This window comes from Bos indicus, chromosome 1, assembly GCF_029378745.1.
Source record: "Bos indicus isolate NIAB-ARS_2022 breed Sahiwal x Tharparkar chromosome 1, NIAB-ARS_B.indTharparkar_mat_pri_1.0, whole genome shotgun sequence".
NCBI classification, from domain to species: domain Eukaryota; kingdom Metazoa; phylum Chordata; class Mammalia; order Artiodactyla; family Bovidae; genus Bos; species Bos indicus.
The window spans coordinates 133,678,172-133,691,196 of record NC_091760.1 but is presented as its reverse complement, the minus strand read 5'-3'; the positions used below and the strand labels follow the sequence as shown (position 1 = coordinate 133,691,196).

At 39.2% G+C, this 13,025-nt stretch overlaps 1 protein-coding gene across 6 annotated transcripts in view; it reads left to right on the top strand.

The window, feature by feature from the left end:
- The window catches only part of PPP2R3A (protein phosphatase 2 regulatory subunit B''alpha), a 233,067-nt gene that overhangs the window by 64,269 nt on the left and 155,773 nt on the right, over positions 1-13,025 (top strand). The window lies entirely within an intron of this gene.

Here is a 13,025-nt window from a genome sequence, read left to right as displayed (position 1 = left end):
CACCTCGCACAGGGACCCAGACTGATGGATGTTCCATGTTCCTACAGCTGCCCCATTGCCCCATCTGGAAGATGTGGCTTAGGAGTTCACTGAAGAAGGCTAAGAAAGAAATGGAGCTTTTAGCCACCTTGCCCCACTCTTGACATAATTCCCGTCTGCTCACAGCCCAGTGATTCCAACCTGAAGTCTAAGAATCATATGGGAGCACATAGAATATTTGGTGAGCTCTGTCTCTACCATGTGAATACACTATATGTGTCAACATGTATGAATTCAGACATGAAGCAAAGTCAACAAAACTAGTTGTAAAATAATGATAGGAATTATTTGGGGTATTTGTATTGTATAAAAAGTGTGAATAAATACATGGATACATCAGGTACAGTGTTCAGAACAGTGATTAATCCATGGAAGAAGGAAGAGAGAGAGAACTGAGGAAGAATACACAGGGTCTCAGTAATATTTAATCTGGTAATGAATCACCATTATTTTGTCATGCCATTTTGTATATCTTTAATATAATAAATTTTAAAAAGACAAATGGATATTAGAGACAGCATATATATGGCCCAGTTAAAAAACAAGTTATTATTTTCACATTAATATTTTCATTAGAACAGGAAAAAATGCATATTATGATCAGATGAATAATTTTTACCTCATATTTTTTTGTGGCTGTTGTTCTCCTGTACACATTTTTAGTTACCAGTGATGCTAAAGTTTAAAACAGTACATATTTAAAGTATTAAATAATTTAGGTCTAAAAGATCCTCAGTTGTCCACTGAGCGTTACTGTGAAATCTCTCTTGAGTCTCTTCATTCCTTGATTCACAGTTGGTAATACTCTTTGTTAACATGGGTCAGTGCTGAAGGGGAGAAACTATGTCAATTAATTAGAAAAATTTTTTAAAATCCTTTCATGTACATAGGCAAGACTGATGTGCTTACTATTTTATAAAGAAAATACCTGTATAGTAACCAAAATGATAATAACATAAGATCTAACAGTTCTTGTGATCTGCGGTGTACCAAAATATTTAAATGTATTGTTTTCCCCATTAAAAAAAAAAAGTCTACCTTCTCTAATGACATATTCCAATGTTTCACAACTACTATGGCCAGAAACTCTTACTGTAATACAGTGTTTTGAAATTTGTTTAGCCCTCTTGCCCCATTATCATCTGTGGCGGGGAGCAGAGGGAAACAAATTCTTCTAGGAGAGGTAGACTGCAGAAAGCAGAAAATGTGAACCTGAAGCCAAGAATAGATCCCATGCAGCATCTCTCCTGTGTGCCCGGCTGACAGCTCATAAGTGGGTCACCAGTGCAAATACATCTACATAAAAATGGCACTCTGGGCTCTAAGTGAGCTCCCCAGTTTTTTGACAAAGTATGGACTGACTGAAATCAAAATCATATTAAAGGATTCTCCCATAGGTCTTTTAAATGAGTTCCTCATAGAACTCATTTTCTATGAGTTCCAACCTCATAGAATAAATTTGATGAGATTTCTTTTTTCCCACAGAGGTACATCATTTTTTTTTAATTGAGGTATAATTGACATATTAGTTGCAGGTGTACAATAACCTGGTATTTATATACATGGATATAATCCCAGTTAAGTCTTGTTACTATCTATTGCCATACATAGTTAGAATTCTTATTACTTTGATGAGACTTCTTCTTTATAAAAGTTGAAAAAATAATTCATGAAAAGCTAATTTAAAGAAACAAGCAATATAAAATGTGTCAGGAAGATACTTAAGGTAAGAAAACAAACCCATCCTTCCTTGACTCAGTTGCCTCCTTACCTCTTCTTTTTTTTAATCTTTTCTTTTTACGAAATATTTAAAATCAGAAGTTGGCAAATGTTTTCTATACAGGGCCAAATAGTTAATACTATAGTCTTTGCAGGTCACAAGTTTCTGTCATATAGTCTTATTTTTGTTTTTTCTTTTTTAAACAGCCTTTCAATAATGTAAAACCATTCTTAGCTATAAGTCTTAAAAAATGGGCAGTGGGCCAAATTGTAGTTTGTCTTAAACAAAGACAAAAGTATTGTGAATGACAGAAAAAGCTTTTTTATTACTCACCACTTTGCTTTATCAAATCTTAATGCTTTGCTGTAGCTTTGCTTCAGATCTTTATTTAATATTTTCATTAATATCACCGTTTTTAAAAAAGTCACCTCAGATATAGTTGAAATCCCAAGGGTTCCCCTCCCCAGTATTCTCTCCTCTTCCAGAAGTAACCATTTCCTGAAATGTCAGTGTTTTTATCTCCTAGTCATGTTTTTATTCTTGTATACAGAGAATGAACAGAGAGTTCAGTTCGGTTCAGTCGCTCAGTAGTGTCCGACTCTTTGCAACCCCATGGACTGAAGCACACCACGCTTCCCTGTCCATCCCTGCAACTCCCAGAGCTTACTCAAGCTCATGTCCATCAAGTCAGTGATGTCTTCCAACCATCTCATCCTCTGTTGTCCCCTTCTCCTCCCGCCTTCAATCTTTCCCAGCATCAGGGTCTTTTCCAATGAGTCAGTCCTTCACATCAGATGACCAAAGTATTGGAGTTTCAGCTTCAGCATCAATCCTTCCAATGAATATTCAGGACTGATTTCCTTTAGGATGGACTGGGTGGATCTCCTTGCAGTCCGAGGGACTCTCAAGAGTCTTCTCCAACACCACAGTTCAAAAGCAAATAAAATCAGAGAGTTAGGTTGGGGCCAACTTACAAATGACCCTGTATGCTATGCTAAAGTGTTTCTTTCACAAAAAAGCAGCAGACTCACAGATACAGAGAACAAACTAGTGGTTGTCAGTGGGCACAGGGGAGTGGGTGGGGTCCAATATAGGCTTAGGGAGTAAGAGGTATAAACTACTAGGTATAAAGTAAGCTACAAGGACATATTACGCAACACAGGGAATACAGCCAGTGGTTTATAATAACTATGCTGCTGCTGCTAAGTCTCTTCAGTCGTGTCCGACTCTGTGCGACCCCATAGACAGCAGCCCACCAGGCTCTCCCATCCCTGGGATTCTCCAGGCAAGAATACTGGAGTGGGTTGCCATTTCCATCTCCAATCCATGAAAGTGAAAAGTGAAAGTGAAGTCGTGATGGAGCTAAACCTTTAAAAATTGTGGATCACTGTATCATATACCTGTAACATATTATGCAGCAACTATACTTCAATTTTTTTCTAAAAAAAGAGATCATTCTAAGGGAGTGGCTAGCTAACGAAGATTTTAAAGCACAGGACTCCCACAGTATAGTTTTTTCAGAATAATTTTTTAAAGAATAATAAATTTTAAATTAAGGCTTTTATTTTTTAACATTTTGAACAGTCAAAATGTTTCCAGTTGTTCAAAACATTTCAATTAAAAGACTTATGTAAGGGACATATAGGAATTGCTTTTATTTGACATTGATGATTTTCACTGAAAAGATCTATTTCACAATATTATATATCATTAATATTTTAATATGTATTTCAGAATAATTTCTCAAGAGGAACAGTATCTATTTTCCAGAAATACATTTCAAATCTGTATTTGGAGAGGGAATCAAATAAAAAATACTAGAAGGATGTTGAGAGATTGGTACAGAGGATATCGGTCTAAATCAGGGGTGAGATGAACAGATAAAGAAGTTGTGGTACCTATATACAATGGAATATTACTCAACCATAAAAAGGAATGGATTTGAGTCAGCTGAACTGAGGTGGATGAACCTATAGCCTATTATACAGAGTGAAGTAAATCAGAAAGAGAAAAGCAAATATCGTATATTAGCACATATATGTCAGAGAAGGCAATGGCACCCCACTCCAGTACTCTTGCCTGGAAAATCCCATGGACAGAGGAGCCTGGTAGGCTGTAGTCCATGGGGTCACTAAGAGTCAGACACGACTGAGTGACTTCACTTTCACTTTTCACTTTCATGCATTGGAGAAGGAAATGGCAACCCACTCCAGTGTTCTTGCCTGGAGAATCCCAGGGACGGGGGAGCCTGGTGGGCTGCTGTCTATGGGGTCGCACAGAGTCGGGCATGACTGAAGCAACTAAGCAGCAGCAGCAGCAGTACGTATATATGGAATCTAGAAAAATGGTAATGATGAACCTATTTGCAGGGCAGGAATAGAGATGAAGACATGGAGAACAGGCTTATAGGCAAAGTGGGATAAGGAGAGGGGGGGATGAATTCAGACAGTAGCATTGAAACATGTATGTTACCATATGTAAAATAGATAACTAGTGGGAAGTTGCTATGTAGCATAAGGCGCTCAGCCCTGGTGCCGTGTGACTACCTGGGGGCGGTGGTGGGAGGCAGTTTCAAGAGGGAGGGTATACATGTGTATTTATGGCTGATTCACACTGCTGTATGGCAGAAACCAACACAACACTGTAAAGCAATTATCCTCCAATTAAAAATAAAGACACAAATCAGCTTTAAACAGCTTAAATAAATGAGGAGTCAGAATCCTGTGGTCCGTGGGCCAAATCTGATTGGCCACCTGTGTTTGTAAATCGTTTTATTGTAGCACAGCTACAGTCCTTCATTTCCATATGAACTGTGACTGCTCTTGTGCCCTGTCTACTAGGTTGAGTAGTTGTAACAGAGACCTTAAAGCCTAATATACTTACTGTTTGGCCATTTATAGAAAAAAGTTAGCTAATTTCCTGGTCTAGATATTATTTTGTGTAGATCAGCAAAACAGATTTTTGATAAGGTTCAGTGTGATATTTTTTCAAAGACATCAGTAGCAAAAACTACCAATGTGGCAATCAGATAGTCAAATAGAAGTAGAAAAATAAGTAAGCCCAGAGTTTCAGAATTCTTCATCATGGGTTCTTATCTATATAGCTTTCTCCCTTTTCCTCTCTAGTCATTTCCCGATCTCTGACTTTTCTACTTAAAACAGATTCCTTTTCATCCCATGTCTTATTCTCTGCTCTTTTTTCCTTTCTTTGCTCATGAACTCTCTCGCTGTGTCAAGTTCTATATAATTGGTCAACAGGTGACAGGAAACAACCCTGTAGGTCCTGGAATAACAGACGTTACTCACATAGGCCTGAAATGAGTTGAACAAAGAGAATGGTATGTTTTCACTTATATATAGAATCTTACAAGTTAAAGCAAATGAATATAACAAAACAGAAACAGACTCACAGATATAGCAGACAAACTAGTGGTTACTAGTAGGTTGAGGGGTGGGACATAGGGCAGGATAGGGAAGGGCATTAAGCGATACAAACTACTAGGTGGAAAATAAACTACAAAATATATTGTACAGCATAGGGAATGCAGTCAATATTTTATAATAATTGAATGGAGTAAAATCTATAAAAATATCAAACCACTATAATGTACTCCTAAAACTAATATAATATTGTAAATCAACTATACTTCAGTTTAAAAAAAAAAAATAGGAACAGCTTGTGGAGGAGAGAAAGAGGATGTGGCTGAGGTTTCAGAGGGTTTCATAATAACAAATGAGTGAATTACATACATGTCCATGAGTGTGACATGGACATAAAATTTTTAAAAAAAACACTTAGGAAAATATACTGCTTTGGAAGTTCACGTAATAAATGATGTTTCAATTCTACATTTTATTACCTTTAACAGATGATATTACAGTCATTTTTGGTCTGTTTTTAGCTTTATGGGACAATAACCTGTTAGCTATTATTCACACATTAAAATAATAAACCCTAGCCTCCCCTGAAAATTATTACTTTTACTTAATTTAGTGAAAACAAAGCCTGGGGAAAGTTTCCATTATTGCTTGTCTCCATTGAAAGAGTGGAGGGCAGGCAGGAAGGACTTGTCAATGAAAGAGGAAAATGTTAAGGTAAACAAAAAGGAAGATTTTTTTAAGCTATACTGTAATGCTTAAGTCTAGTGAAACCTTACAGATTTCACTAACTGAGGGGGCTGCTGCTGCTGCTGAGTCGCTTCAGTCGTGTCCACCTCTGTGCAACCCCATGGACTGCAGCCTACCAGGCTCCTCCATCCATGGGATTTTCCAGGCAGGAGTACTGGAGTGGGTTGCCATTGCTTTCTCCACTAACTGAGAGGGAAAGGTGTCTAATTATTAGAAAGTTCAAATTAAAACTCTAATTTTCTAAAAAAACTATTAAGAGTAAAACTGTTGTCACAGTATTGCCAGATGTGAACTTGAGCAGGACCTATTTCAAAAATGGGATAAAGATCACTTTTATGATTGTTAAAAAATTATTGAAGAAAGTATATGAATGGCTGGCGCCCCATAGTCAAGCTTGTTTGGGGTGAGAAGGCCCAGAATTCGCTTGGCACTTGGGGATTAGCTGACTGAATATACTACATTTTTGGTCAAGTGGACCATATACAGGGACATATAAGTTATCCAGATTTTGGTTTGGTGATTTGGCAGGAGCTCTGGGCAGGAACGGCTCCATCATGAGCCTGGAAGTTTATTTCAGCATAGTTAATACATTATTACGTAAAATGGAGGTTGCCAAAATGATTTAAAAAGGATAATTTCTAAATAGCTTACGCATGTACTGTGTAGAGCACACAATTGGGGATTAAGATGAATCAGACATCATAAGCCTTTTTGGAGCCCACAGTCTAGTAGAAGAGATGAGCTATTTACTGTGATACAGAGTGAAAAGAATGGATTCCATGAGAGAGAGATGAAATGCTACAGGAGTTCAGAGGATGGAGAGAGAGAGATCCCAGCTTGTGAAATTCAGGGAAGTTTCTCTGGAGAAAATAGCATTTGGATATGCATACCCTCGTCTTATTCAGTGAATTTACTTAAAGTCCTAAATGTTAGTGTTGTTATAGTGTTAATGGTACTAAGGTTAGAGGTTTATTTATCTCATTGGCTTGGACCATTTCCATTCTGTTCTAAGATGTAAAAATGTACCTTAATCTTCTCCATTTCAGTTCAGTTGCTCAGTTGTGTATCTTTGCGACCCCATGAACTACAGCACGCCATGCATTCCTGTCCATCACCAACTCCCAGAGCTTACTTTCTCATGGACAAACTCATGTGCACCGAGTCTGTGATGCCATCCAACCATCTCATCCTCTTTTGACTCTTCTTCTCCCACCTTCAATCTTTCCCAGCATCAGGGTCTTTTCAAATGAGTCAGTTCTTCACATCAGGTGGCCAAAATATTGGAGTTTCAGCTTCAGCATCAGTCCTTCTAATGAATATTCAGGACTAATTTCCTTTAGGATGGACTGGTTAGATCTCCTAGCAGTTCCAGGGACTCTCAAGAGTCTTCTCCAACACCACGGTTCAAATCAGTTCTTCGGCACTCAACTTTCTTTATAGTCGAACTCTAACATTCATACATGACTACTGGTAAAACCATCGCTTTGCCTAGACGGACCTTCGTCAGCAAAGTAATGTCTCTGGTTTTTATTATGCTGTCTAGGTTGGTCATAGCTTTTCTTCCCAGGAGCAAGAGTCTTTTAATTTCATGGCTGTAGTCACCATCCACAGTGATTGTGGAACCCCCAAAAATAAAATCTCTCATTGTTTTCATTGTTTCCCCATCTATTTGCCATGAAGTGATGGGACTGGATGCCATAATCTTAGTTTTCTGAATGGTGAGTCTTAAGCCAAATTTTTCACTCTTCTCTTTCACTTTCATCAAGAGGCTCTTTAGTTTTTCTTCACTTTCGGCCATAAGGGTGGTGTCATCGGTGTGTATCTGAAGTTGTTGATATTTCTCCCAGCAATCTTGATTCCAGCTTGTGCTTCATCCAGCCCACCATTTTGCATGATGTACTCTGCATATAAGTTAAATAAGCAGGGTGACAATATACAGCCATGACATACTCCTTTCCCAATTGGGAACCAGTCTGTTGTTGCATGTTCAGTTCTAACTGTTGCTTCTTGACCTGCATACAGATTTCTCAGGAGGCAGGTCAGGTTGTCTGGTATTCCCATCTGTTGAAGAATTTTCCACAGTTGGTTGTGATCCACACAGTCAAAGGCTTTGGCTTAGTAAATAAAGCAGAAGTAGATGTTTTACTAGAACTCTCTTGCTTTTTTGATGACCCAATGGATGTTGGCAATTTGATCTCTGGTTCCTCTGCTTTTTCTAAATCCAGCTTGAATATCTGTAAGTTCACAGTTCACATACTATTGAAACCTGGTTTGGAGAATTTTGAGCATTACTTTGCTAGCATGTGAGATGAGTGTGCAATTGTGTGGCAGTTTGAACATTCTTTGGCATTGCCTTTCTTTGGGATTGGAATGAAAACTGACCTTTTCCAGTCCAGTGGCCACTGCTGAGCTTTCCAAATTTGCTGGCATATTGAGTGCAGCACTTTCACAGCATTATCTTTCAGGATTTGAAATAGCTCAACTGGAATTCCATCACCTCCACTAGCTTTGTTCGTAGTGATGCTTTCTAAGGCCCACTTGGCTTCACATTCCAGCATGTCTGGCTGTAGGTGAGTGATGACACCATTGTGGTTATCTGGGTCATGAAGATCTTTTTTGTATAGTTCTTCTATGTATTCTTGCCACCTCTTCTTAATATCTTCTGCTTCTGTTAGGTCAGTACCATTTCTGTCCTTTATTGTGTCCATCATTGCCTGAAATGTCCCCTTGGTATCTCTAATTTTCTTGAAGAGATCTGTTATCTTCCCCATTCTGTTGTTTTCCTCTATTTCTTTGCATTGGTCACTGAGGAAGGCTTTCGTATCTCTCCTTGATATTCTTTGGAACTCTGCATTCAAATAGGTATATCTTTCCTTTTCTCCTTTGCCTTTAGCTTCTCTTCTTTTCTCAGCTATTTGTAAGGCCTCCTCAGACAACCATTTTGCCTTTTTGCATTTCTTTTTGTTGAGGATTGTCTTGATCACTGCCTCCTGTACAATGTCACAAACCTCCATCCATAGTTCTTCAGGCACTCTATCAGATCTAATCCCTTGAATCTATTTGTCACTTCCACTGTATAATCATAAGGGATTTGATTTAGGTCATACCTGAATGGTCTAGTGGTTTTCCCTACTTTCTTCAATTTAAGTCTGAATTTGGCAATAAGGAGTTCATGATCTGAACCACAGTCAGCTCCCGGTCTTGTTTTTGCGGACTGTATAGAGCTTCTCCATCTTTGGCTGCAAAGAATATAATCAATCTGATTTTGGTATTGACCATCTGTTGATGTCCATGTATAGAGTTTTCTCTTGTGTTGTTGGAAGAGGGCATCTGCTATGACCAGTGCATTTTCTTGGCCAAACTCTGTTAGCCTTTGCCCTGCTTCATTTTGTACTCCAAGGCCAAATTTGCCTGTTACTCCAGATATCTCTTGACTTCCTACTTTTGCATTCTAGCCCCCTATAATGAAAAGGACGTCTTTTTTGGATGTTAGTTCTAGAAGGTCTTGTAGGTCTTCATAGAACCATTCAGCTTCTTCAGCGTTACTCGTTGGGGCATAGACTTGGATTACCATGATGTTGAATAGTTTGCCTTGGAAAGGAACAGAGATCATTCTGTCATTTTTGAGATTGCATCCAAGTACTGCATTCCAGACTCTTCTGTTGTTATGAGGGCTACTTCATTTCATCTAAGGGATTCTTACCCACAGTAGTAGATATAACAGTCATCTGAGTTAAATTCACACATTCCAGTCCATTTTAGTTCGCTGATTCCTAGAATGTCAACATTCACTCTTGCCATCTCCTGTTTAACTGCTTCCAATTTACCTTGATTCATGGACCTAACGTTCCAGGTTCCTATGTAGTATTGTTCTTTACAGCATCGGACTTTACTTCCATCACCAGTCACATCCACAACTGGGTGTTCTTTTTGCTTTGGCTCTGTCTCTTCATTCTGGAGTTGTTTCTCCACTGTTCTCCAGTGGCATATTGGGCACCTACCAAGCTGTGGAATTCATCTTTCAGTGTCCTATCTTTTTGCCTGTTCATACTGTTCATGGGATCTTCAAGGCAAGAATACTGAAGTGGTTTGCCATTCCCTTCTCCAGTGGACCGTGTTTTGTCAGAACTCTCCACCATGACCCATCTGTCTTGGGTGGCCCTACACGGCATGGCTCATAGTTTCATTGAGTTATACAAGGCTGTGGTCCATGTTAACCTTCTCCATCTATCTTACAAATAGAAGTTTTTGGTCCTTGGGGAATCCAGTAAGGGAGGCTAGATGGCTAGATCATAAATCCATTATTTCAAACCCAAGCTCTTTGGTAGTCTAATCTTGATGATTAAGAGTAAGTCAAATTGGCTTAACAGAACTCTCCTTCCTAGAGAGTATAAAAGAAAATATCAGGCTGCTTTGCTTATCTTATTTAAAATTCTAAGTTGATAGTTGATAGGACTCATGCTAATAAAGTAAAGGGTTGGATGGGTAGTTCCCATTGTTTTTTGCAGGTTTTAAGTCACACTTCAAGCAGACAGTCTTATCTGACACCCTGATTCATATCATCTTCTCTTTTACCACTTCAGGCTCCAAAATTATAATCTCCAGCTCCCAAACCTACCTAATAAAAATGAAATATTAAAATAAGCACATGCAGAGAGATTTATGAGTCCCTTTCAAGTTTCTTTGCCTGGCACTATCCTCCATTGGCCTTTATTTAACAAATGGTAGCATTAAATAAGTATTTATTGAATGAATAAACAAATAAGTGAATGGATAATCAAATGAAGGGATTTTTGCTTGTCTGGTTTGCCTGCTTCTCAAGTAGAAACTGTGCTCTCTTGCCTGAAGGCCATCTCTTTCCTGGCCCTTGGCTTCTCAAAGATGCACGCAAAAGAACCTGACAACTGGTTCCCTTCTAGGACTTGAGGCTGGTGCCTCAGCAAGACTCAGATCTCACCCAGACCTGTAGCCTCTTAATTCCTCTAGCTTGTAACACCTAAAAACCTATGGAGTTCTGGGGAAAATCCTATCACCTCCCCTGACTAGAGGGGAGAACCCCATTAAGAGTATAGATCATTTTACCTTATCACAGGATGAAAGTGTTTTGATTGTAGACTGTAGGCACTCTCTTATTCACCACTTCACCCTCAAGCCCTATTGTAGTACCTCCACATATGAGCTGTTTATTTAAATCCTGAAAATTCCTTTTCCCCGTCTTAGAAGTCCCACCTTCATCCCAACAGATTTAGCTTGGAAAAGAACTTTTCTGGCCACTTACCTTCAGTATAGCATTTTTTAAAAAAATCTAAATCTATTTATTTTAATTGGAGGTTAATTACTTTACAGTATTGTATTGCTCTTGCCATACATCAACATGAATCCGCCACAGGTATACCCGTGTTCCCCATCCTGAACCCCCCTCCCTCCTCCCTCCTCTGGGTCTGTTTTTGGATGCCCAAGAGGGTCAGAGAAATCTTTCAAGGTGGGTAGGATTTGCACCGTTACTAGAACTTTCTTTGTTTCTTTCTGACCCTGATCAGTAATATGTGTTTCACATATCATTCCAGGGGGAATCAAGAGCCTTCCTTGGTTAATGATCTAATATTATGAGTCTTTTCAAAGTTTAGATACTATATTGTATAATTTCATATATGTTTAAATGTAGAATAATTACGAAAATGAAATTATAGAAGAACACACTTTTGGAATCTTATTAAAAGCTTCTTCTGAAGCATTCTTCTTTTACTTTCTAGGTTTGTATCATACCTTCATTAAGACTGAGCAGTCATATCATTGAGGGAAAATGTTTCTTCTCCCTCAGCTTTAGGTGCTGACGGTTTCTTGGGTTCAGTGCTGCAAATATTTGAATAGAAATCAAAGCACTCATCAATACAGCAAGAAACTATTCTCCCTTCTACTTCATTTAACCACCACAGAGATTAATAAAAGTAAAGAGATCTGGCCAATGGCACATATAAATTTACAGGATGAGTTCAACAGCTATTTCCCCTCCACCTTTAATGTCTTTTGAGATCAGGTCCTGTTGCATCTCCATCCTTTCTAATTATTCACATCAATTGTCAAGATAAAGATATAAATTGTAAAACAAATACACCAATGTGATCCCTTTTTGTAATTAGTATGTTTATGTGTATGCAAAAAATTGGGGGGTAAATACACTCTAAATTACACATGTTCTTATAGAAGTAAGACTGAGACCCAGATATCCAGGTACTCCTGATATGTATAGCCCTCCCCAGCCTCCAAAACAGAAGTGAAAGGAGCTCCCAGAACTCAGATTGCTTCTGGTCAGCCTGTGGTTCCCCTCATGGACCTACCCAGCACACAGCTTCACTATTCTCTGCCTTAAGATCAGGACTAATCCAATAGCCCTTCATCCCTGTTTACATCAGTCACCACAGAAGTCTAGGAGTTCACATAACCACTCACCTCACCTCCTCACCCTGCTCTTGTATATCCTGTTTCTGAGTCCAGCCCTGAAATCTTTCACTGTGCCCTCTTGATCATTCACTGGCAAAATGTCCTAGGTCATCAAACTCTTCTAAACATTCCCTTTACCCTCTTGTTCTGTCTGAAACCCATCTGTCCCTAAGGGTGTGTGCTAAGTCGCTTCCATGGTGTCCGACTCTTTGTGGCCCCATGGACTGTAACCCTTCAGGCTCCTCTGTCCATGGGATTCTTCAGGCAAGAATACTAGAATGGGTTGCCATGCCCTCCTCCAGGGTATCTTTCTGACCCAAGGACTGAACACATAATCTCTTACGTCTCCTGCATTGGCAAGCAGGTTCTTTACCACTGGCACCCAGGGGTACTATAGCCATGTGAAATGGCGACTCTTTTCTTTCCCACTCTACCCCTGTCTCACTGGATCTGGAGGAAGCAGTAAATGTTCTTGCATTTCATTGCAACTTCCAGACTATTCTTTTTCCCGCTTCTCTGAAACTACCATCCCCCGGCTTTGAGCTAATGTCATCAGACTCACTATCCACCATGCTTAGTTGTTCAGTCGTGTCCGACTCTTTGCAACCCCATGGACTGTAGCGCACCAGGCTCCTCTGTCCACCGGATTTTCCAGGCAAGAATCTAGAGTGGGTTGACATGCCCTCCTCCAGGGGATC